General features: G+C 36.0%; 1 protein-coding gene across 1 annotated transcript in view; it reads left to right on the plus strand.

Moving 5' to 3' along the window:
• Positions 1 to 24,547, plus strand: part of LOC129227776 (syndecan-like) — a 310,638-nt gene that overhangs the window by 50,179 nt on the left and 235,912 nt on the right.

Consider the following 24,547-nt stretch of genomic DNA (forward strand, 5'->3'; position numbering starts at 1 on the left):
ACTCTAAAGTAATAGACATTTCCTTACTGGCTTCTGGCTGGAAGTTTTCATGGCCAACTTCTAATCGATTTTACCGTCCCCTCTAACGCAGTGCGCAAATGCGAGGTTAATGACACCACTTGGGTTTACCTCTGATGTAGGTAAGGGAAAGAACAGCAGAAATCACTTGGTTCGCAATTTCTTTTACTTGAAAAGTTTCTCAGTGGGGAGCATTATGGTTTTTTTTTTCTTCTTGGGGACTTCTTAAAACTCCATGTTTTCTCTTTAAATTCCGTATCGAATGGGGGTTTTTGTTCTTTCTTTTCGAATGGGTGGGAGGCTGTATTTTCATTTTGCCGTACAACTTGCATGAATTCTTCAAGAACTCCGCTTCAAAAATCGGAGAAGGTATGGTTGCTGTTGGTTTTTTCCTTTTTTTTCGCTTTGGCGATTGTTTTACTTTGGCGATCGTTTGTCAGTTTTTCAGCTTTGCAAGATGGGCGATTATCTGTACCGCTAAAAATGGTTTTCATATTTGAATTTCGATAAAATATTAGTTGATACTATTAACTAACCCTTTGATGCATAGATCAAAAATACCCACTCCCCCCCATTTTTTTGATCTGAGAGCGGGTGGATTAAATCGAAACCACTGTATCAGGTGGCGGGCGGGGGGAGGGGGGGGGGAGAAAATAAATAATAAATAAATAAAGGGTCATTCTCCAAAATGTGACTTATGAGCAAAAAACTTTTTCCAAAATCGAAACTTTTTTTTAAATATATATTTTTTAAAATTCATACGTGAAACTGAAGTAATTAGGTAACATTAGTTAAGTAACCATAAACAGTGGCTCAACTAAACTCTAATTATTTTACTTATAGATTAAAAAAAAAAATATTTGAATTTTGACCTCTTGAATTCAAATTATGTTTTTCGCAATCACGAGTGTGTCTGTGTATGTAGGCATGTGTGTTAATGTGTATCTGGGGGGGGGGGGTATGTGTTTGTGTGTAGGGGGGTACTTGTATGTGTGTGTAGGCATATGTGTTTGTGTCTGTGCAGATATGAGTGTGTGGGTAGTTGTGTGTATGAGTGTTTGTGTGTGGTGGGGAATGTGTATGTGTGTGTAGGCATTTGTGTTTGTGACTGTGTGCAGGCATGAGTGTGATGAGTGTGTGGGTAGTTGTGTGTAGGTGTGTGTATATGTAGGTGTCTGTATGTATGTGTTGGTGTATGTATGTGTTTGAGTGTGTATGTGTTTGTGTAGGTGTATGTATTTGTGTGTGTGTGCGCGCGCGTGTGTGTAGCATATGGATGCAATCTGGAGACTGTTTTCGCTAGAGGAGCAGCATCGTGAGGAGCCGGTCGACGGTGATGCTGCAGATGGTGCTGGCGGGAATATAAAATGATAGCACATCAAAACAGTCAAGTGAGAACAATAAGCAATCGTGATTGCTCAAAAAACATTGTTCTCGTAAATAAAAACAAATAATAAGTAAATAAGTAAAAAAACTTTCAGTGTTCAAAAATAGAGGCAGGCCTATTTACTGTCAAGGAAGTAATCGTGTTAATTGTGCAAACAATGAGCTATTTTAATTATTAGTGTGAATCTAATATCAAGCTCTCTTGATTAAAGTACAGCTTAAATTTGTTATCATTTTAGTTAACTTAAAAATGTATTGCATTCCTCAAATGCAAAAGGAATGTGAATATAGCTTAAACAAACCTTAGGGTTCTGGGTGGGAAGTTAACCTTTTCTCCGGTTGCGCCCCAGTAGGAGTGGTTTATTCGAAATAAATTTAAGTTTTCTGTGGGGTAATTTTTGATTAGCTCTATGTCCATGCTTTAATATTACGTATTATCTTTAAATATTTTATAATTTGCGCAACTATGTTGCTTCTGACAGTGGCGTACCTAGTACGGGTGACATCCGGGGCGGTAATTTATGGTGTCGTCCCCCTCCCTACAAACTTTTAAAAAAAAGTTTTTAATGTTCTATGAAAAGGGTTAATGTACTTAAACCAAATAAAAACTATGAACGCTTTTTTTCAACTTGCCCTCTAGTCGCATATGTACATAGCCGTTAGTTAGGGGGTGTATGAAATTGATGGTCCCTTAATTATATTAAGTGGGGGGGGGGGGAGGCGTAACAAACTTATCTCAAACGCAAGGAAAAATAATGGGTTTCAGTTTTTTATTTAAGAGGAAACCACTTTAGGTCTAAGTTATGACTATGAACCTAATCCTGCGTACAATATTCACTCCATGATGTAGGATGAGAAGGAGGAGGGTTCTCCTCCGGAAAATTTTCAAATTTGTAGTCTTTAAAATACATTTCAGCTTTGTTTTACATAAACTTGCAATTCCACTTTGGGTGTCACCCCCCAGACGGGTGGCACCCTGGGCGGACCCCCCCCCCCCCCCCCGTAGTGACGCTACTGCTTCTGATATTTTGCAGATGACTTTTCTAACATTAGCCAAAACTTAAGCCATTTTTTCTGATGCACTTAACTTGTTTTTTTTTCTGAAAAGGAACCAAAAAAAAAAAAAAAAAACAATTTTTTAAACTTTATAAAAGCAAGCAACGTTATCCGTATTTTATCAATACTGAGTTCAAGAAATTATAACTCTTCAGCGTTACTTCTCATTATCTATCGCGTTATGTTATCTTCCGTAAGTTTCTTGAACGAAATCGTCTGACTGATAATTCACAAAATACGGTAACCTGAATGCCACGCTTCGGACGGTTGCCTAGGCAACGATCAGGGAATATCCGTTGTTATGGAAACCGAGAATCGTGATTGTGGATGGTGTTGTTGAATATTCTCCGGAGAAGTTGAAAATTTCGGATATTTCTAATATATTGGGCTTCCTTTCAATTGACAAGTTAGAGAAAAGTTTCAAGTTTGCAAGTTTATTTGAAACAAAGATTTTCAGAAACAGGAAGAATAATTTCCGCCCCGTTGCTTTTGGTTTTAATTCGAATTTGGAAGTTATTTCTTTTTATCTCGATTGGGATAAGATTTTAATTTTGCTGGCGTCTTTTGGGAAACGTTGGTAATAAGTGTGTTGGAGAATACGAAAAATTAAGCTTTGTTTATGAATGAAAATGGATTTTCATCAGTTCCATTCAGCTTCATCGGGGACTTAACTTTTAAAAGTTTTCCTTCCAAGAACTTTATTGAAAAATACCGTTGAAGTTAATTCTTCCATATTGTGTAAAACTAATAATAATACAATTTCAGAAAGCATTTTAATTTTCATTTGTTTATGTTTTTAAAGGAAGCGTCTTTAGAAATAGTTAAAGGCGAAATTGCATTTTTACTCAAATTTATCTTCCGAATTGATTACATGTGTCGTTGATGTTCGAGCAGAAGTACACAAAACTATTTGATCAACTTTTTTTGATAAAAATTTTCTTGGAGTTATTTCACGAGCGAACGTACGGAAAACGTACGCTTGCTTATTTTGTTTCCTCTGATAAAAGTGGAAGTCCGACATTCCCCTATTATTAGTATTTAATCTAAAACGCGTTTCTTGAAATATCTCGAAAACTCTTTTCTGCAGTTACTGCCCATTACTTGCCCAGGACAGTGTTGTGGGAGTTACGAGTCTAAAATAGTTTTACTGTTTTGCATAAAGATTCAGAAGTGTTGAATTTGACTGTGTCTTAAAGTTAAAGATTTGAACTTTGTTATCAGGATCGCCCGAGATCAAGAAGGTCTCTGTTATCTCCAAAAAAATTTTCTTTGTCTGCAAAGTTTGACGATTCGGCAACTTTGAAGACTGCATTGCAAAATTAAAATTTTCAATTTTTTTTGTTATGATTCTTTTGTTTCTTTTCATTAGATGCAGGTATAAAAATGTATGTTCATACGTTATAATTCGGCAAACTTCGGATTCTCGTTTGACTAATTGGAAATGCTTCCAACTGACAACTTCGAGCCAGCCAAGCGTGCCAATAAGATCTAAAAAGGACAGGAAATTTTCTTAAATGAGAAATTAGATGAAAAGCAAACAAGTCAATTGCTACGTTCCTTCGGCAGTCAAAAAGCCTTTACATAAAACGCAAAGAGACTTGAAAGAAGAAAAGGAATCCACCTTTAAAATTTTTTATTAATACAGTGCACGCCGGTTAATTGAATCAGTGGTTAATTGAATTAACCGCTTTAATGAATCGAATCGTCAAAAGCAGAGCAAAATCCAGCTTCATTGAATTAGGAATTTATGGAATCGATAGCTTTACGGAATCAATTATTTAGAACAAATGTGATTCATATAAGCGCTGGCAATTGTTTGTCTTGTTTATTGATTAATTTTTTTCTATACTAAATCGTTCTTATGAATCTTTATTGGAAAATTTTCATTATTCAATTAAAAAAAGTATTCAAGGAACTCTACTGGTACAAAGAACCTCAAAGCAAAACCTTTTCCTTATAGTCAGCCTCCCTTGCATTAGTCGCTGATGGCGCCCCAGTGTCCTTTTAAAAATGAAAATTCATAGTCGCAGCGCTGTGCTTGCCAACTGTGCGTCACGTATCCCAGGGGGGCAACAAATCTCAGTGAAGACACCGCGTACATGGAGATTATTGATGGTCTCTTCAGTGGTTAACTATAATAAAATCTGCATGATCTTCTCATTTTGGTACTCAAGGCGAGGTTCGAATGATTGCGACTGCTTGTGCACTGAGTCGTGCTGATAATTAATTATCTTATGAAAATTTTGCTTTCGACTTATGGAATGAATTTTGATACTGTTTATCAAGACTGCGCGAGGTTACCGCAGTTTCTGCAATCTATGATGTTGAAGTACGAAGAAAATATTTTTTGCTTTGGTAAACTCTTTAGGACTATCATCAGATGGGAAGTCACTGTGACTTCTCAAAAAATCCCTTACTCGGCAAATTTTATCTGACGTTTCGGTTGAGGCATGACTGCGATATTGCAATTGTTAAATTCTCGAATGCCCCTTTTCATCAGATGTACTTATGTGTGCGTTCCCGTATTTTACCATTCAGCAAAATTAGGAGTTCCATCCGGCAAATTGAGAATTTTTGCCCTCTTAAAAATTTAAGTTCGGGGCGCCCCTTACCATTATGGGTCATATAAAGCTTATTTTTCAAATATCGAATACAAATAATTTAAAAATTATATTTTTTTCAAATTATTGAGTTGTTAAAATCTTAATACAGAATAAACCTAATTTCACTTTGTCCGTTTCATACGCAATCTCGCTTTGGAAGTTAAAAATATTTCGGATTCTGCGTTACCCTTCTTCGGAAAACCCACTTAAAATGCTTTTCTTAAAACAGAAAAAAATCATATTTCCTTTCTTTACAAGACTCGTAATCTTTTTTTTTCTGGGTCTTTTCTTAGTCCAAGATATCTGTTTCCTTGCTGTTTGAAGCGATTTTGGCATTGTCTGTATTTCGACTTATTGTCTTTATTGTCTAAGCATAAAAGCTCTGAAAAAATTTTAATTTGCAAATACAAAGAAGCAAATTTGCAAAAAAAAAAAAAAAAGGTTAGTACAGGAAGTGCTAAAAATGAAATTGTATCTAAAAATATAGTGCCTAGAAAGAGTAGTGTGCCGATCGACGGGGAAAAAGTGAGGTCAAATCTGAGGAAAATCCAGATGGCGCTGCGCTCGAGGAGTACGTTATGCTCCTCAATCAGACTCGTTTTAAATCGCGATTGCATGCTGATTTCGCAGTTTAAAAGCCCCGTTTTTCGGACTGAACTTATTTCTGCGCAAAAAACAAATTCTGTAATAAGTGCTATTTGTTACATGGGTGTTCATTTATTTTTTGAAGAATATAAAATTACCTTATGCTAATTTATCTTCAATGAAAATAGTAGAATATAAGGGGCCATTCATTAAATACGTAAGGGTCCCGAGGGGGAGGGGGGTTGTAAAAGCCTCTACGTACCTTGGGGGGGGGGGGGCTACAAACTCATTCTTACGTAATATTTTTCAAGTCGGTATTTCACATTAGAAATTGCGCAGTCAACAAGTGATTTGGCAGAGATTATGTTCCATTTGCATCTGGAAGGTAAGAAACGTGTTAGGATAAGATGTTTTTTTATTTGTTTTACAAAGAATGAATAGTGTAAAATATAATAAAAGAGTCGCATTGTGTACGGCATGTTTTATTTTTAATTAATATTACATCAAAACAAAAACAAAAAAAAAATGTCGAAAAAGACATTTAGTTTAGATTCTAACTTTTCAGTAACTATTTCATTACGCAAAAGGTTTAATTTAATAATGTGAATTTAATAACGATTACAGAGATGTAACGACTCCAAAATTTGTTATTTTATCATTTTGAAAAACGAAATGGAATCTTGCGTAAGAATAGGGGGGGGGGGGGAACTTACGTACCCTTACATAGGGGGAGGGGGATCAAAAATTGCCAAAATCATCCTTATGTAATTAATGATTGGCCCCTAAGTATTCAATAACTGCGCGTCTCTTATTTCTCTTCTAATAATAAAGCTGAAAGTCTCTCTGTCTGGATTTCTGTTCGGATTTCTGTCTGGATCTCTGTGACGCGGACAGCACCTAGACCGTTCGGCCGATTTTCATGAAATTTGATAAAGTTAGTTTGTCGAAGAGTCGGAGTCGCTTGAAAAACCAACCGACTCCGACCTGTTTTTTTTTTAATTTTCAAGGACTTTCCTTACATTAAAAAAAAATATGGCCACTTGCTCCGATCACATATATAACTACATACTAATTTGCAAATAACTGCAATTGGCAAACAGCTGGCTTGATTCTTTGTTGAATTTTCGGTAATACTTATCAACGTCAAACTGCTAGTTTGCTTATTTTTATAACGTTCTTTAGAACCTGTCAGCAAACGGTTTTGTTGTCGATAATTATCGAAATAAAAGTAGTTTTTGAATCTGACGTTATCACTGTCAAAAAGAAGTATTTATGTATTTTTATCTTTTATCTCATATGTAAAATAGCGAAAGAAATGTATCTTTAAAACCTAAAAACAAATGGGGAACCTCCTCGTCACTCTCCTTTGTCTAACATTGCTTATGATAGCTTTAAAATGTTCTTTTAAAAGGAAGCGCAGCTTCTGAATCTTCCTACCCTCAATCAGGAAACAACATGACAGTGCTACAATTAAAATCTCTAAATAAGTAGATTAAAAGAACATTGTGATACATGTTTTTGGACGCAAAAAATATTTTCCCGTTGTCGATATATGAGATTTTAAAGCCTATGGGAATTTTAAGAAAAGCGAGTCTCGTTGTTCCAAATTTAGCAAGTTTCGATGGGGACAGACATCTTTCTCACGCTTTGTAGATATGGATGTCCTGCCACATGCAGACGAGGAAATCGTCTGTGAGAAATTGGTACCTTCGATCCCTCGCCAGCGTCAATAAAAAGTTTTCTGACATCTGATACTGATTTAAGGACAGGATAATCTACTTTTACACCTTTGACTAAAATAGTAGCATTGATTTGTAAATTTTCTTCTACTTCAGTAATGATCTTTTTATTGTCAATACTATTTTCCACATAACTTTCATTATATACAAAAACTACAATATTTGGAGATTTTTTAAATTTCATAGAAGCCCAATATTCGTTAGGCAAATTAATATGAACAATTTCATTCATAATGGATTTATACGTGGTTATTTCAGTTTCATCTGCGGAAAGATCAAGTTTTTTTTTTTTTTTTTCAAACAGGGAACATTTTTCTTAACAGCATAATTCCTGATGGACCTTTTCTTAGCTTAGCAGTACGAAACAAGATGAAGCTTTATTTCTTCCCATGTTCAACTTTGATGCCTCCATTAAAAGCCTTAAACGCTGTTTCATGAAATATCCACGAAATAAAGGTAAAAAAGAGAAACGCGGAACTAAATTGTAACAAAATCCCGCGTATACTAATATAAACACTGCGAAATTGAACGTGCGCCTCGACTGCACTGCCATCTAGCGGTTTTCATACAATTCGTCTTCAAGAATCGCAGGGAAAAAAGCGCCGGTCGGCACACTACTCTTTCTATAGGCACTATACTAAAAACAAGTAAAGACTAGATTACTTGTCTACTCGGTCGCACTAGTCTACTCGGAAAGTGTCAATTATAAACCAATATCCTTAGATTTTTACCCCCGCCACCATTTTAAGTTTTCAAGCTTGATGCCTTTTTTTTTATTACCTGTCCGACGGACTGCGTAAGATCGGGTTCCACTGTATTAGCAAAAAAAAAAAAAGTTTAAAAAATGTACTTTACGTTTCAGCTTAATTACCTCAAAGGGGGAGATAAAGGAATTTATGGCGAATTCGTTTAGATTTGCAAAAATAATTTCTTTCAAAAGGTAGAGAAATTTGAGAATTTTTCTACTTTATTTTGATTAATAAAATTAAAATCACCGTGCACTTCTTTTTTTTTTTGGTGTCATGTTTTTCCCAAATGATATTCTGTTTTTTACGTAACTGTTCAGTTTACAGCAGATTGTTTAACTCGACCGAATTTTGATTGTGGTCCTTCCACCGGAAGGACTACAATCAGAATTCGGATCACAATCAGCATTCCCACCGTTTGAGAACCCCTGCTCTAGCAATTCCCATTAGTATTAAAAATTTCAATGATTTCGAATAAATTTTCTCATCTGATGACAGCCTGTGGTCTTCCTCCCTGCTGTCCATAAGTCCACTATGCGGCATCCCTTTGTATTAACGACCTTTCTGACCTCGCTACTTAATTTTCGAGGTATCAGTGACACATCTGCGAACGTGTTCTTGCTTTGACAAATGCCTCCAATTTCCTGCCGACTAAATCAATACCTAATCTTGGCTCGAAGCATTAGCCATTGTTTCCATCTTCGTTTCCTCTGCGCTGAAAACTCGCGCGGAAAATAAATTGCGAGTCGTCTGCTGTTGACAACGCTTCCCGCCGAACTCCAGAAAGTCATATGTCACCCTAACGATTTGTCGGTGTAAACCGAATGTGTGCCTAAAATACAATGATTTCTGCGAGTTGTCACAGAAGGTGGCAACAGTCCATTTGCGAAATACAATCGTTATCGTGCAGTTCATGAATGGTTGGCATTTTCGAAAATGGCGGCAGAAATGGCTTTATTTCCATTATAATTTAACTATTTGACGGAAGTCGGTCATTATATGTATTATGGATTCGATTGTTGCTTGAAGTGTACGTAATAATATAACAACTACTAAGTTTAAGGAATGATAATTTTGAGGAACTTGCGAAATAAGTTGGTTTATCTCAATGTTTAAGTTCAGTGTCGCTTCGTAAAGGGGGTGAATTACGAAACCCTATTTTCCCATCATAACGTGAATTCAAAGAGTGATCACATGATGTCTGAAAATCCAGTAATTCATAAAATAATATAGAGCAGGAGTTACCCGCGTTTGTGTGCCTTACTTTTTGCCAACACGAAATTTCCTTCCCCCCTAATTTTTAGTTCCAACCTTACCTTTTAGGTAGCTAAATGGTACCCTCAAGGGAATACCTCTTGTACTACAACGTTTCGCGCTAAAGGATATGCAACCTCACAGTTTTAACTGTGTATCTAGTCATCCACGTGACCGCTGAATTATTGCACTTTAGGAGAATACGTAATACTACCAGGAGAGGTAGGGAACCTAATATGACCCGCGTGTCAGACACTGACCTACGAATTTTTTTGACTGACCTATACATCATGATTTTAAGAAATCTTTTTTAAAAATAATTTAACAGTGACCAGACAGTTGAAAACATTTAAAAATTAAAGTATAATTGTATAATCGTCGAATATCTATTCAACTGTCAAGTTTTTCTGTTAACAAATTTTTGTTGTTTCTAAATTATTGGTACACTTTTACTCCCTTTCCCCGAGGCGCCACTGACTCGGTGACCCGCTATCTGGTGCATTGAAGAAGATAAATAATAAACAAGCATCACGTGACTTCCTTTTACTCCAATTTTAATGTAATTTCCCCATTATTGGCAGTTTTAATGTAAGTCAATAGTTTACTCTCTAAATATCACCACCAGTGGCCAAATTGAAACCAGATTTAAAAAAAAATAAAAATCGTCAAATTTGTCGCCAAGTTGGCGACCAAAAGACTGGCGATATATCGCCAAGTGTCCGCCAAATTATAACACCACTTGAGTTTACTTCGAAATTAACAATGATTTCCTCCAATTTTAATGTAATTTCCCCATTATTGGCAGTTTTAATGTAAGTCAATAGGGCAAAAGACCCCTTTTTGAAACACTCGAATGCAACCAAAAGGGGAGGTGCGCAACTAGATCCCACTAGGAGTCTACGTACCAAATTTCAACTTTCTAGGACATACCGTTCTTGAGTTATGCAACATTCATCCGCACCTACATATATACGGATGTCAAGAGAATATTCGTTATTTTATTTTCTCGGGAATCATCAAAATGGTTATTTCGCCAGTCTATACGTTCTTAGGCATCCACTTGTGGTCGAGTCGAAAAAAAAAAAAAAAAACTTGACATTAATTCGGGGGTGAGCAAAATGGAAATTAAGGCCGAATTTTGAGGGAAATGTTTTTCGCGAATACAATACTTTTTGGAAAAGGAAGTAAAAATGACTAATTTTTAAAAGTTTCGCCAATGCAGATTCAACTGTATAGTATGCGCAAACGATGGAATGATGTGTTTGCTTAAGTATGATTTACCAGAAATGTACTTCAAGTAGCCTCAATTTTTTTTGCTATATTTCATCCTACGCTTTAGTTTACATTAATGTAAATTACATTCTCTTTCTTTCACATTTTTCTCAAATTCAAATTAAAAAGCAAGTTGTCATGATGCGAATTTTTCTACACTGTTCCCTGCATTAAACTCCTTTATACAGTCACAACTTTACACATTCTGTAGGAAAAGAAAAGGTGGTAAAAAAACTAAAACTCTCCGACTTTACAATTCACAGCTTCAAAACTCAAATTTAAAAGTCATAAATATTAATGTCGTGTGTAATATATTCTGGGGCAAAACTCTTCTTCCTTTTTCCAGTCTACAAAAGGGGGGCAAGCTAAACAGAATTTTTTTTTTCGCTAGTTTAATTTCTTCGGGTGATGAAATTTTCCTCTTCAGTGTTTGAATAAGAAGGCGTTTTGGAAACTAATATTAAGCTATGCATCAAATCGGTGCTTCTCTTTTATAAATCGAGCAAGGAGACTGATAACTCAGCATCGAATAAGTACTTGGGAAATTTATTTGGTAGTTTGATTGGAAAGGTATTGAGGAAGCTTTAAACTTTTCTCTTTTTGGAGTTTTCTTCTTTTTGATGCTTTTCGAATAAGATTTTGGAATCTCTTGTGGATTCTTTCGATATTTTGAAGTTCCTCGGACTTTCTGACGCGTGTGTTGAGAAACGTTTTTTCTTGGTAGATAAAATAAAATCCCAAAGTTAATATGATGATAGAGGGAAAAGAGGATCAAATCGAGTTTTTAATAGGAAATTATAAAATGCCAGTTTTAAAAAGTGAATATTTTGTACTTTGAAGTTTATCACGTTAATCTGCGGTTGAGTTTTATGGAAAATAGTTGGGAAGTGATCTTTGAGGATTTTTAAAGGTGGTTACTGTTTTATAATTTGGTTGGGTCATTTTTCTAAAATATGTGGTTACCAACGCCGTAAATGAAATTAAAGAAGTTTGATAATGGAAGCATCATTATTTATTTGGGATAAGGGGATTAGGATTGAGAGAAACAAAGCCACGTGTATAAGTTGCCGTAGCTAACGAAACTTTTGTAGAACAGCACATAACATACTTCCGTTGAATAATTAGAAACTTTTTGGCAACATCCATGTTGGGTTCTGCTTTATTTTGGTTCATTAACTATTTCATTTTATTGATTAAAAAAAAAAAAAACTTGTGTCAACGTGTACTTACGTTTTAGCCCTAAGCAAATCTGTTTAACGCACCAGGAATTGCTACTGATTTCATTTTAACTTGACTTTTGTTAACTTCTTATCTAACGGGTCAATTGCCTGTCGCCTTGTCTAGGGGTCAGAGAAGGCTGACTGAGATGGGGAGGTCCTGGGTTCGAATCTCAGGTCGGGCATCCATGTACTTTCTCTCTCCTGTCTTTGTTCTTTCTTTGTGTGATTGTGTTGCCGTGCTGTAAATGGTTGCCTACCCTATGAACGGGTCCTTATCAAGGGCGCCCATATAGTGGGGCAAGGGGAGCTCGAGCCCCCCCCCCCCCTAGAAACTAGAATTTCCTTGTTTTTAGTACTTTTTTCTTTGCAAAAATGTAAATATTTTTCTTCTCCAGCCATTAATGAATAAGTGATTAAAAATTCTAATGACTCTAATCTGTCCTGAAAGTGGTTTTCACGGGGAAAATATCATGCTAAACCATGGTTAAAATATCTGAGCCCCCCCCCTTACAATTTTGCATATGGGCGCCCATGGTCTTATGGCATGCGTGTGCTATGGAAGTCGTACTTCATACCAAATTACGGTACAGTTGGGAAAAATGAAGCAGTGTGCCTCAAAATTGCCTACTTAGCTGATACAGTGAAACGTGCGCAAGTTGACCACCTGCGGTGCACTACTTTAGTGGTCAATTTAAACAGGTGGTCAACTTAGAGGTTGATTTGCTAGTAAGGTCTAATTCCGTGCCTGAAAAAGCGGTCAAGTTAGACAGGTGGTCAACTTCACAGGTTTCACTGTACAAGACTACAACGGGTGAATAAATTCATTGAAATGGAGCTAGAATCCTTTTTACAATTTTCTTTTATTTACCCTTAAACTGAACTTGACCGAAAAAGTTGATTATTTTTTTAATAGATCCCTCACTGATGCGTCTGTTTTAATCGGACTTGAGTGAGAGATCAATTTTCTTGTCCATCCATTAGCACACTTGGATACCGATATTCTAGTGTAAGAGGTTCAAAAGTAATTACAATGTAATGTGTGCTGAACTAAAATATCGCAGCTGTCTTCCCACACTATTTCCTCTGTTCAAAAATAATTGCGCTCTTTTCATAAAATTTGCTGTTACGCGACAAAAAATATCTTCCCCGCTATCATTTTCTCATTCCGAAACGTCCATCGTTGCCATTCGCGGCAGCAAAATTGCCGTCTGAAAACCCGCGTGATTTCGCTGTTAACTAATTTTTAATAATGGCCACGGTGTTAGCAAATGAGCCGCTGTCGTGTGTCGGGGTTTTTTCGTTCCAACCAAAATCTGCCAAATTAGCTCTTTTAAATGGGCTTGAAAAAGAAACGGTTTATTAACTCTATGGCGTCACTTCTTTAAAAATGCATTTAGTTTTTGTTTCATGTTATAAGCACTGAGAAGAAAATCACCGGTTTGAAAATTCTTATTGATGCGCATATCTGATGGAACTCCATTTTTTAAAATTTCCAATGCATCTGTTTTTGTTAGAGTTCATTTTAGCTTTTAGGGTGAAATATTATTGTGACATTAAATGTGATATTTTTAATTGGATGTTAATGAAAACGCACTTTCAAAGGAGAAGATTTCATTTTTCAAAGAAATTAAATAAATGACGTACTTATTTTAATCTGGCGTTTTTCCATTTAATCCACATTAGTGCACATTAGTAAAACCCCATTAATATGCGTTAGTGCCGTGTCTCAGATTTGTCGCTGAACGTCCAAAGACTATGTCGAAGTTTTGTTAGGTCAAGTTTAGTTGTTTTAGTATTCTGCATTTAAGCGCATCGTTCTTAAAAACACAAGTAATGACACCGAATTGTATCATTCTGCTGATGGAAAATTTAACACAAGTAGCGGTTATCCCTTAATCACTCACTCGCTTCAGGAGATTTTAAACATATTTTTCTGCCTCAATAATTTACTATTTGAAGAAAATTGAAAAACAGAAAAATGAGTTCGTAACGAAAGTTCTAGAACGTAAAATGTGTAAGCACAGAGTCTGAGAAGTAAAAGTGAGTTCGTCTTTAATTCTAAGAAAGGTGCTCAGGAAGACTTTTAGCAGCAAGCATATTAGTCCAACACTAATTCTAAGAGGTAAAATTTTGCCACTGAGATATTAAATGTAATATTAAATCCAGAGAAAATTCTTAAAGTAAAAAGATTATTGTTTAAATCTTATGAAAAAATCACATAAAAGTAATTATTTCGATCCAGAAGTATAATTCTCCAATGTCCTGACACCTGTTTTTAAGTGCTCTTTTTTATCCAGAATTTTCGATTTACCGAATGAGATCCACTGTGACCACTTCGGTTAATCGAGATTAGACTTGGGAACGGTTGGGAAAAACCGGAAATTTTAGAGGAAAAAAAGTCTGTTTCAGAATTTTTTTTTTAAAGAAAGACTTCCCCTGGGGAAAAATTGAAAAATTTGAAATTTTTTGTACAATATAATGTATTTAGAAATTTAATGTTTACACTCCAATGCTTTTTTAAAATAAAATATTTTTTATGTTCATATATCCCACATGAGAACACTAATTTTGATAACACAAGCTGTAAGGTAATTTAGTTTCCCTGTGCACCAAAGCATTATGTGATACTTCCGTCAATAAAACTAAATGTACACAGGACATTATATCAATAACATCAGTGGAAATGTTCTAAGTTAAAATTTCACTATACTTTCATGCAATCTGTGTGTGTGTTTGTAAATATGTATGCTCATGTATTTAAATGTGTGTAATAATGTTTTTATAGAAAAGAAAAACAATTTCCAGTTCAAAATCTTATAATTTACAAATAAATAAATAAATAAATAAATAAAATCGATTTAACTAATTATAAAAATTACACCTTGCTCAAAATTAATTGCGGAATGAAGATTGGACTAATTTGGATATTTTTTTTTATGTTTTGAACTTGGAAATTTACTTGCAGTTAGAGACAATAGAAAAGCCTTTTTTAATTGCTAAAGTTATGCTCATACTTCTAAGAGGGAGAATGTAGACGGCAAATACTTTCAAATATTTAGCACTTTTTAAGTTTTTTAAGAAAATACAACCATTGAAATTCATTTTAGTTTGTAAAAAATTTCAAATTTTTCCAAAAAAAAAAAAAAAACCCCGGGTTAGGGGGGAATTGGATTTTGCACTGTTTCAAAATTTTCGGAAATTGCATCTCTAATCGGGATTCTTTTGATATATGAGGCAGTGAGAAGCAAAGGGATGCAAGTGGCAAAATTAAATATTTGGAGATAACCAGTACACATGGCAGGGGCGGCAAATAGGGGGGTCAAGAGGGGGCGGTCGCACCCCCAAATTTTTTGAGCAGAATGATAGAAAATGGGTGAATTTAATTTATGCAAGTCGGAAATAAATGTTCAATAAAAAAAAACTCTCTGGTTCTCAGTAACTATTTTATGAAACTCGACACATTCCCAGACAAGAAAAAGGGTTTTTCGTTATTTGGATGATGACTTAGAAATTCATGAAGTATTTCCCAGCCTTTTCAGAACATAAAAAGCTGATAGACAACCATGGTTAATTTTAACTAAAGAAGACATTTCCTCATATAGGCTAAATATTTCATACTTGTGTGCCCAGTGTAACGATGGTATGCCCAATAGGAGAGGCCCGTGCAAAGTGGTGTGGCTGCATGATGTTCACAAGAAAATTCCTTGATATTTTACATTCACTTTTACGCTCACTTTTTAAGTGTTTATTTATTTAATGAGTGTTCATCGCTTTCTTTTGCTAGAAACACGTTTCAGCTGCTCAATGCGTTATATGCTTTCAAAGTAACTTCTAAAAAATGCATGTGCTTATTAAATAAAATAAAAAAAAGTATCAACAAATGCCTTTTATGGGGCTCTATAATTATGCAATCTCGGAGTGACACAAGATGGTCTTCAAGAGTTAAAACCATAAAAACATTTCTCTATAACTTCAAAGCAGTGATTTGACGACTGGAAGTATTATTGCAAAACGATTCTTTCAATGGTGAAAAAGCTCATGTCCTTTAGCATGTATGTCTTCGTTTGAATTTTTATTCAATTTGTTTGTGTTGAGTTAAGTTTTTGAAAAATGCTTTACTCTATCAAAACATCTTCAATCCGCTACCCTTAATTTTCGTACTATTCAAGCCACAGTTCAATCTACAATTGATCTGTGCGTTCGTACTACTATAGTTCAATCTACAATCGAAACTGAAAATAGATGTATTATTGTATCTCAATCAATCGTGAAACTTTTCAAAAAAATTCTTCCTCCGAGTCAATTAAAAAAAAAAAAAAATCCACATGATGATGTGAAGTTAAACATTGGTTTTTTAATATTTTGTATGAAGTAATAGCTTTAGTTTCGAATGAAATTAACACAAGATTTGATGATAATTAGTTTTCTGTATGGTTGGCTCTATATATTATCTGGATTGGGTTTTGAAAACGAAAAATAGTTTCAATTATGAGTAACATTTTTAGCATGAGGCAAGAAATTTACAAGCAATTTACCGAAAGACCGTTATTACATCAAAGAGACTGCCATTTCGTCCTTGTTATGGACTCCTTAGTCTGTAATAGTGAATAACAGAGCAGGAGGAAGATGACATTTCATCGAAGCTGAGGGCGCCGACGAGACTAAATTATTCAATGAGTAAAAACTAAGTCCCTCACAATTTTTGAAGTTGCCAGGGTGATTTTGAAGAGCAAGACATTTAAAGAGTGTTTTCATATATAACTTTGTTACTTCAATTATTTTTTAACTACTCCAATCAGCTCCTAGTAGAGAAAGATTTTTTTTTTAATGTCTCAGGAGGTTAGAAAATTATATTTTCGAAGTACAATGAGCAAAAAAAAGACTTTTCTATTTCGCTGTACTGGCAAAACAGCTCGTTACTGGGCACTGATAGATTAGTAACACGATTCCCTGCTCTTCCATTTTTCCAAAAATCATGCATTAAAATTTTTCCAAAAGGTATAAAAACTTTAGTATCGAGATGTTTTGTATGATAACTTATTAGAAAACGAATAAAAATTTTAATTGTTTCTAAACACTAATTTTTATTCATATTAAACCGATTTTATGAGCACTTCCTGTTAGCTAACGTGTGTTTTGTACCGCACTGTGGTAATACAGTTTAAGAATCTCGACCCCCCCCCCCCCCAAATGAAATGCTGAAATGCCGCCCCTGACATATGGTAGAGGTGAACCTCTCCTCTGTCTTGGGGCAAGAGATGGTACTAGTAGCCCTGGTAGTTGCTGCTATAGAGCATGATTTAGAAAAAAAAAAAAAAAAAAACAACTCAATGAAAGCCTACCTAGGAGCTAATCTTCAAACGCGTTTTACTCAAAAATTGAAAATGTCCACTTGCATCCCTTTGCTTTTCACTGCCTCATATACCAAGGGTGCCCACCTATGGAGGATCATGGCGCAGACTGCGCCATTTAAATTTTTAGGGGGGGTTGTTTTGAGGGGTATGTTGTTCTTTTTTTTGGGGGGGAGGGGACATTACATTTGGGGGGGAGGTCATCGTTATAGTTAGGGGTGCGCCCTTGTTCTTCGGGGGGGGGGGGAGGCGCCCCTGCATATTCGCTCTATTTCATGTACAACAGAGAGAGGGGGAAAAAATCCGATAATGGGCCTGTAATAAATTTTGTATGATCCTGACAGAAAAATCCCAGGCTTTATGTACAGGTGATTGAATCTTTCCATGGTTTTTTGCATTTGTATAAACTGCATTAAAATGGAACGCATTTCACTGGATCCTTACGTTTCCCCGTTTCCGGCCATATGCTATGTGCAGCTGGATGAAAGCGTCTCTTGTTCAAATCCCCCGCCACTTTTGCGAGGCTTATGTAAACAGGATACTCCTCTGCTAGCTGTAAATCTGTTAATTTTTAGTTTCATGGAGTGTCAGAGAAAACCTCTTTCCTTGAGAAATAGCGGATTTGATTTGCAGTGGAGGATGTGGTGCTTTCTGAATCTAAGTATTTTATTTCGTTTTAATGGGGTGTAAATTCATGCGACATTTACAGAAATTTACTGCCTTAAAAAATACTCGTAAACTGCAATAGAAATATTTTTTTTTATCTAGTCATCATGAATTTGTTTCATTTTGATGCGAATTTGTCTAATAACTCGTGGTTGCTAACTATCAAGAGCGATATCGGTTTATCAATAGTTTTCGAGAATTAAATTTTAGATGTTTTGGTCCTTTCGTTCTAGTGTCAACGTGGACAAATTTAAACTTTCTATCATCTTAGAAAGCAGACTAGGGAAAAAAAAAAAAGATTTTTGCTTAAAATAGCCAAAAAATGCAGAGGTTCTGAATCTGTATTTATTTGATTGTTTTTAGAAATAGAAAAGAAGTTATAAGGGAAAAAAAGACAAAGTTTTTCGTAGATTATATTAACTGGTGGTAAAAAGGTACACTTGAAACAATTTGAAGTTTAAGACTCTGAGAAAGGGAGAGATACACTAGCGCCGCCCGAATTTACCTGCTGTCATAAGCCCTTACAGGGGCGTAACTGGGAAGGAGTCAACCCTCCCCCCCCCCCCCCAACCTCCAAAGTCCTTGGTTCTAACTCGATAGCCAGTCCTGATATGGTAGTTTATATAAAGGTAAGAACTTTTATACCCCGTCCCTCCAGGTTAAAATTTGCCTTGCTAGTGGACCTTACATATGTAGAAATCATCATCTTAAGATTCGCAATATGGCCAGGGCCCGATTAAGATATCGGGAAGCCCCAGGCCAAATATTTTTTTCGGGACCCTCCTATAGTTCGAACTTTACAGTTTCAGCTACTATCTAAGACTACTTTTGCCATTGTTGAACCGCTTTCAATCGGTTGCCCTAGGCCGCGGCCTAGTTGGCCTATTCAGTAATCAGGCCCTGAATATGGCCTTATCTCTCTTCTCCAATCGCTACGCCCCTGGATAGAATTTTCTATCGGTGCTGGTGGACGGGAACGTAGGCTCGTTTAGTTGCGAACGAACTTCTTGTTTCTATTGCGTACAAAAGGTGGTTTCTGCATAATGATTTTAAAGAGGGCATTCATACGCTACTTGAACGTGTTCATTATTATGCATTCATCCTTTTTCGCCGAAGATACTTGAATTATAAAAACATAACCCACGAGGAAGACCGCGGGATGCTAAATCAGAAGCCTCCCTTTCCACAACTTTTGGCTTCTGTCTTTAGCGTACGATTCACTGCGTAATGGAGCAATTTTCTCTCCCATTCATGAGTGCGGGGAACGAAATGGCTGTCACGTGACGTGAGTCACGACCACCCCCTCGTGAATGGGCGAACACTTCTCGCACACGACCGTTCCATCTCGTGATCGTCTGGGGGGCGAGAAGGGGGAGGGAAGGGTGCTCCCGAAGGTTTCCGGCTCGGAATTGTGATGCGAATCGTCGGAATCGTCTGCTGTCTTGTGGACGAGGTTATTGTGTTAATTCCGAAAAAGGCTCATTCTTATTCATAATTTTTCTTTCCCATGTTGGCAGCACTGCACGCGCGATGAAGAATTGCACGCCCCGACGCATGTGAAGTTATGTTCCTACTTCTGTTTAATGAGCTATTGTACATATTTGTAACTCATATGCATGAGAATATAATGCGATTATAAAGACTGCTGCACGCATCGGAGTTAACATATTTATTGAAAATGGTTTCGTGAGAGAGAGATACTTCAATAATATTTTTAAAATTATATTCATGAATAATTTTCCATTTTGAAGTACTTTTATCTGCATAAATTACTCTAATCTCGTTTTAGTACCCAAAACTCTAGATTAGCGGTCGCCAACGGCTTACCATTTCATCGAAAATGACTACCAAAAAATAGTCTCAGTCGCCTAAGTTTTGTCTCAGTGCCCAACGGTATGTTTGGCACTTTATTTGTTAAAAATTGTACAGTATACCGGGCTGCTACGACAGTTCGCTTCTAATCCTGAGATATACACTTCATCAGTCGACTCCACCTTGGCAACGTAATTCAGAGCTAACTACCTTCAAGTAATTAACATTTTTTTTTCTTTGACTTAAGAAGCCAGTGGCTACTATACAAAATTCCTAGTCTAGAACGTTACAGTGGCTTAAATGAAGCACGTTTGTTTTGAGCAGTTTTGATTCCATTAAGCGACTGATTCAATTAAGCGGCTAATTTAATACAGCTGGATTTCGTTCTGTTCTTGAAGCTTTGCTTCGATAAAGCGGTTGATTCAATTAACCACTGATTCAATTAACTGACTCCACTGTAGTACCGACTCTGTGAAAGTCAACTTTTCAACTGGTGACGGAAAATCTTTCTCTGTCATCGGTGCTGTTCTTAATTTATATATGGAAATATTCTAGATTATCGAATGTAGTGTCTTTTCTGACCTATAATTTTATTTGGAAAAAAAAAAAATCATCTGTTCATTTCGCCTTTAGCCATAAAGAAACGTCAAAATGTATGATGTAATTTTTAAATTCTTTTTTCCAATGTATACAGCGGGGAGTCGGAGTCGGATCAATTTTGTGGAAAAGAAATCGGATTTGGGGGAAGGGGGGGGGGAGTCGAACGCTTTAAAATTCCCACAGTTGAAGTCTCTCATTTCCCCTTAAATCCTTAACTCTGCCAATGTTGCGTAATTAAGTAGAGTCGAACATTCTGAAATTTCAAGTGTCGGAGTCGGCAGTAATGTCCAAAACTAATGAAATACACTTTTTTTTTTTTAAATCCAAATTCATCAGTAAAAGTTTTAGAAATCGCCGGTCCTTGACGGGTTCACAAGCGATGAGAAGGATCCTTAGAGCATAGTAGGAGAATCGAATTTTAGAAATCGGCGTCCGCTCGGATGGACTTCGAATCCTTGATCTTTAAAATTGAACCAATGATCGTAAAAATATTTCTCGCTCCTCGCTGTGAAAGCGCTAAGTATTTTGCTTTCCTATTGATCAAAAAAAAAAAAAAAAAAAAGTTTCTCCATATTTTTTTTTTCTCCAGCATGGTCAACTATTTCATTTCTGTGAAAATAAAATTTCTAAAACTTTCTCTGTAGAAAAATAGAATCAATTTTTTTTCTGTCTGCGCTTCTAGCTACTGAAAAAGTAAAAATGTGGTACCTTACACTTGACACGACTTAAACTCGATCAATTTCACATTTATAACATGCGTTCCGTTCAAAATAAGAAGACAGACATGGCGGAAATGAAACGCTCGGCCTTGAGCATTTTTACTTTGAAGGAAACATTTCGGGTAGATTGCTTCCTTGAGAAACTCATCTCGTCTACTGGGAAAGTAATTAGATCCCTGAAGGACAGGCTGTCTTTCTTAATTTAATGTTTTATATTCGATGATTCACCCTTCTTTGAGGCGTCTTCCAATTAATTCCTGTGCGTCAATAGAACCGTCATAGGAAAACGCCATTTGAACCCAAATTCCGTCATCGGAAAATATATTTTAACCCTAATTCGTCCTCTTTATGAGAAATAAATTCAACATTTTTTTTCCCCCGGGGCTGTCATAAAAATTGCTTAGTTTTTGTGAGTTTTTAAAGGCCTCGCTTTTCCCCCCTGGGCTTGTGAACAATGTTTAGCTTTATTATAAGCTTTGAATGAAAAGTAACATAAGAATTGTTGTAAACAAATGGAACTCTTTCATATTATGAAATTTCTAGTGTTGTGCTTATGTTCTGCGTTTTTTTTTTCTCTTTCTCGAAGAAAATGGGATTGTATGACATGTTGCTATGGATCAGTAAAATGGAAGTTAATTTGTTCAGCATTCTTCCAAAAAAAAAAAAAAAATGTGTGAAAAATGAAAAAAATTAAATTTGTAGAAATCGAAAGATTACAGTAAAATATATTTCTGGATGATTAATTTATTTGCTCTCGTGTCTTCGTTCTCGAAATATGAGGCCTGTAAGTCTGCTGAATTTCAAGAAAGTCGCCAAATTTAGCGAATTCCGGTCAGAAACTGAACACATTTTTCACACGCTTGCTGTCCTGCAACATGCAGACGGTAAAATCGCGGCGAAGCTTTAATCTCTCGCTTAGTCCTTATATTTTGCGTTTTACTCGTAATTCCGACAATCACACTTTAGCTCTGGATAGCAGGGGCACGAGGGCAAATAATTTTTGCGTCAACAAATGCCTCAGTGTGCTCACTGGTATTTGCTGCCGATTTCAACTTTTTTCATTTTTGCGCGAATTGTGTGGTTTAGTGGCGGAGCGAAGGGGGGGGGGTGACAACACCCCCAGAGCCATTGGTTTTAACACAAATGCTAATTCTAATACTTTTATTTATGCATATTAAAGGGCTATCCCTTTCAGAAGGCATTTTTCATCAAAAACCCTTTCCAGAAGATATTTTTGATTAAAAAAAAAAAACCCTCCAGAAGGTATTTCTGGCTGTGCTAGTGGTGTGGTCCCCTAATTAGTTAACACTTATGACCTTCTCATTGCATTTTTACTCTTTAAGAAGTGTAAATATGAAAACTCTGACGTTTCATGGTACTGCTCCTTACGTGTTTTTATTGCTCTTCTAGGCCAAAAGGAAAGAAAAACTAAAGTAATAGGATAGAAGAGTAATTTTGTCTACGCCCAGGGTAGGCGGCAGCCCAGGACGACAAATTTCAAAATTGAAATATTTTTTTTTAAAAGTATGAATATCTGTTTCAGCGTCATAAGATTCACTGCTTCAATGCTTAAAAATAATTTAGAGTGTGTACCAGTGCTTGGATATGCATAACAGCTCTCGTGAATATCGCCTAGGGCGGCAGAACTACTTGAACCAGCTCTGTCTACGCCTGTTATAATTTTTAAATTTCATTTGCTATGACTTGCTTCAACCGAGGAATAAATGTCGAATTATTATAGTTTCGCGTTTAAGATATTTCTCATTGTTGTTGGTTGCCGTTTTCCTTTGTGTAGCATGAGTTCTTGTTCTCCAGTGGATGAAGAAGTGCTTTCGTTTCGATTTGATCAAATGTCTTCTGATGTTGAAATACCGTCTGAGTTGTTCCTTTTTTTCCCTCTCGCGTTGATCTGCCATTGTTCAATGGTGAGAAATCGTTCGTATTGACAAGTTATGTATGGATTCCTATTCATATCCATGTAATGTTTTGACAGCGCAGATTATGTAAAAGCATTTAAGTTTATAAAACATGGTAGTTCTTTCGGCAGGATATAAGTTTAAAAATACGGGCATAAAAAATGAGTGCAGGTGCGCCTTGATGGAGGTCACTGTTACCTTCGAAAAACTTCCTTATTCGGCAAAATAATCATCATTCGGGGAAATTTAGTTCCATTCTGAAAAATTATCATCATTTGGGAAAATTTAGTTCCATTCGACAAAATTATCATTGGTTGAAATTTAGTTCCATTCGACAAAATTATCATTGGTTGAAATTTAGTTCCATTCGGCAAAAATATCAACATTCGGGGAAATTTAGATCCATTCGGCAAATTATCATTATTGGTTGAAATTTAGTTTCATTCTGCAAAATTATCATCATTCGGGGAAATTTAGTTTCATTCTGCAAAAGTATCATCATTCGGAGAAATTTAGTTTCATTCTGCAAAATTATCATTCGGAGAAATTTAGTTTCATTCTGCAAAATTATCATCATTCGGGGAAATTTAGTTCCCTTCGGCAAAGGGATCTTCGTTCGGCGAAATTTGAAGTTCCCCTTCGGCAAAATCATCATCGTTCAGCGAACTTTGAAGTTCCATTCGGAAAGCTATAATTCATTCGACAAAATTTGGAGTTCCATTCGGAAAAATCATCATTCGGCAAAATTTGGAGTTCCATTCGGAAAAATCACCATCATTCGGCAAAAATTGGAGTTCTGTTCGGAAAATTGTGAATTTCCGCCCTCCCAAAAATTTAAGTTCGAGGCGCCCTTGAATGCGTACATTCAGTTAAATTTCTCTCCCTTTTTCTCAACCTATAACGTAAAAACAATTTCATAGCCTTTTCCCGCCTCGATATTCGTTTTTTAAAGCAATTTAGTTCACTCTTTTTAATTTTACTTTTCAACTATCTAATTTCAAAATTAATTTCTCATTTCAAAGTTTTGCCAACTTTGCTTTGCGCCATTAAGTTGTCAAAAAGCCTATCTGTTTAAAAATTTAACTCGTAGCCTCAGTACATTCTCTGGGAACGTGGCTATTACGGGATGAATTCAACCGTTCACTTAAACTAAAAAGTTCTTTTGGAACTTTCGGGAGGCACGTAGAGGTGGCTACGTAGGGGCGGAAAACCCTCGGTAAATGGCTTCGAGCAATTGTTCTACGTCAGTTTGATGACACATATTTTATCAAATGAAAATTTAGAGTGGAGAGAGACCTGTGTCGAATTTAGAGCTGGGCCTTAGGAATTATTTGGCAGTTTGAAAAGGACTGTGAGATATTTCAGCAAATTGAATTGGTTTCTAAATTATATATATATTGATGGTATCGGGAATTCTGTCGCACCACTAAGATCCTGAAGTTTTTTTTTAGTTTGAAAGTCATAAAGTAAAATCGGTTTGAATTGAATGTTTTGTGGGTCTTCAAGAAAGAGTTACAGTATCACTTCGATTTAACGATACCCGATTTAGCGATTTCCTCAATTTCATGATACACTTCACTGGTCCGGATTTAACTGTATTGAAT

Source organism: Uloborus diversus, chromosome 8, assembly GCF_026930045.1.
Source record: "Uloborus diversus isolate 005 chromosome 8, Udiv.v.3.1, whole genome shotgun sequence".
Lineage (NCBI taxonomy): Eukaryota > Metazoa > Arthropoda > Arachnida > Araneae > Uloboridae > Uloborus > Uloborus diversus.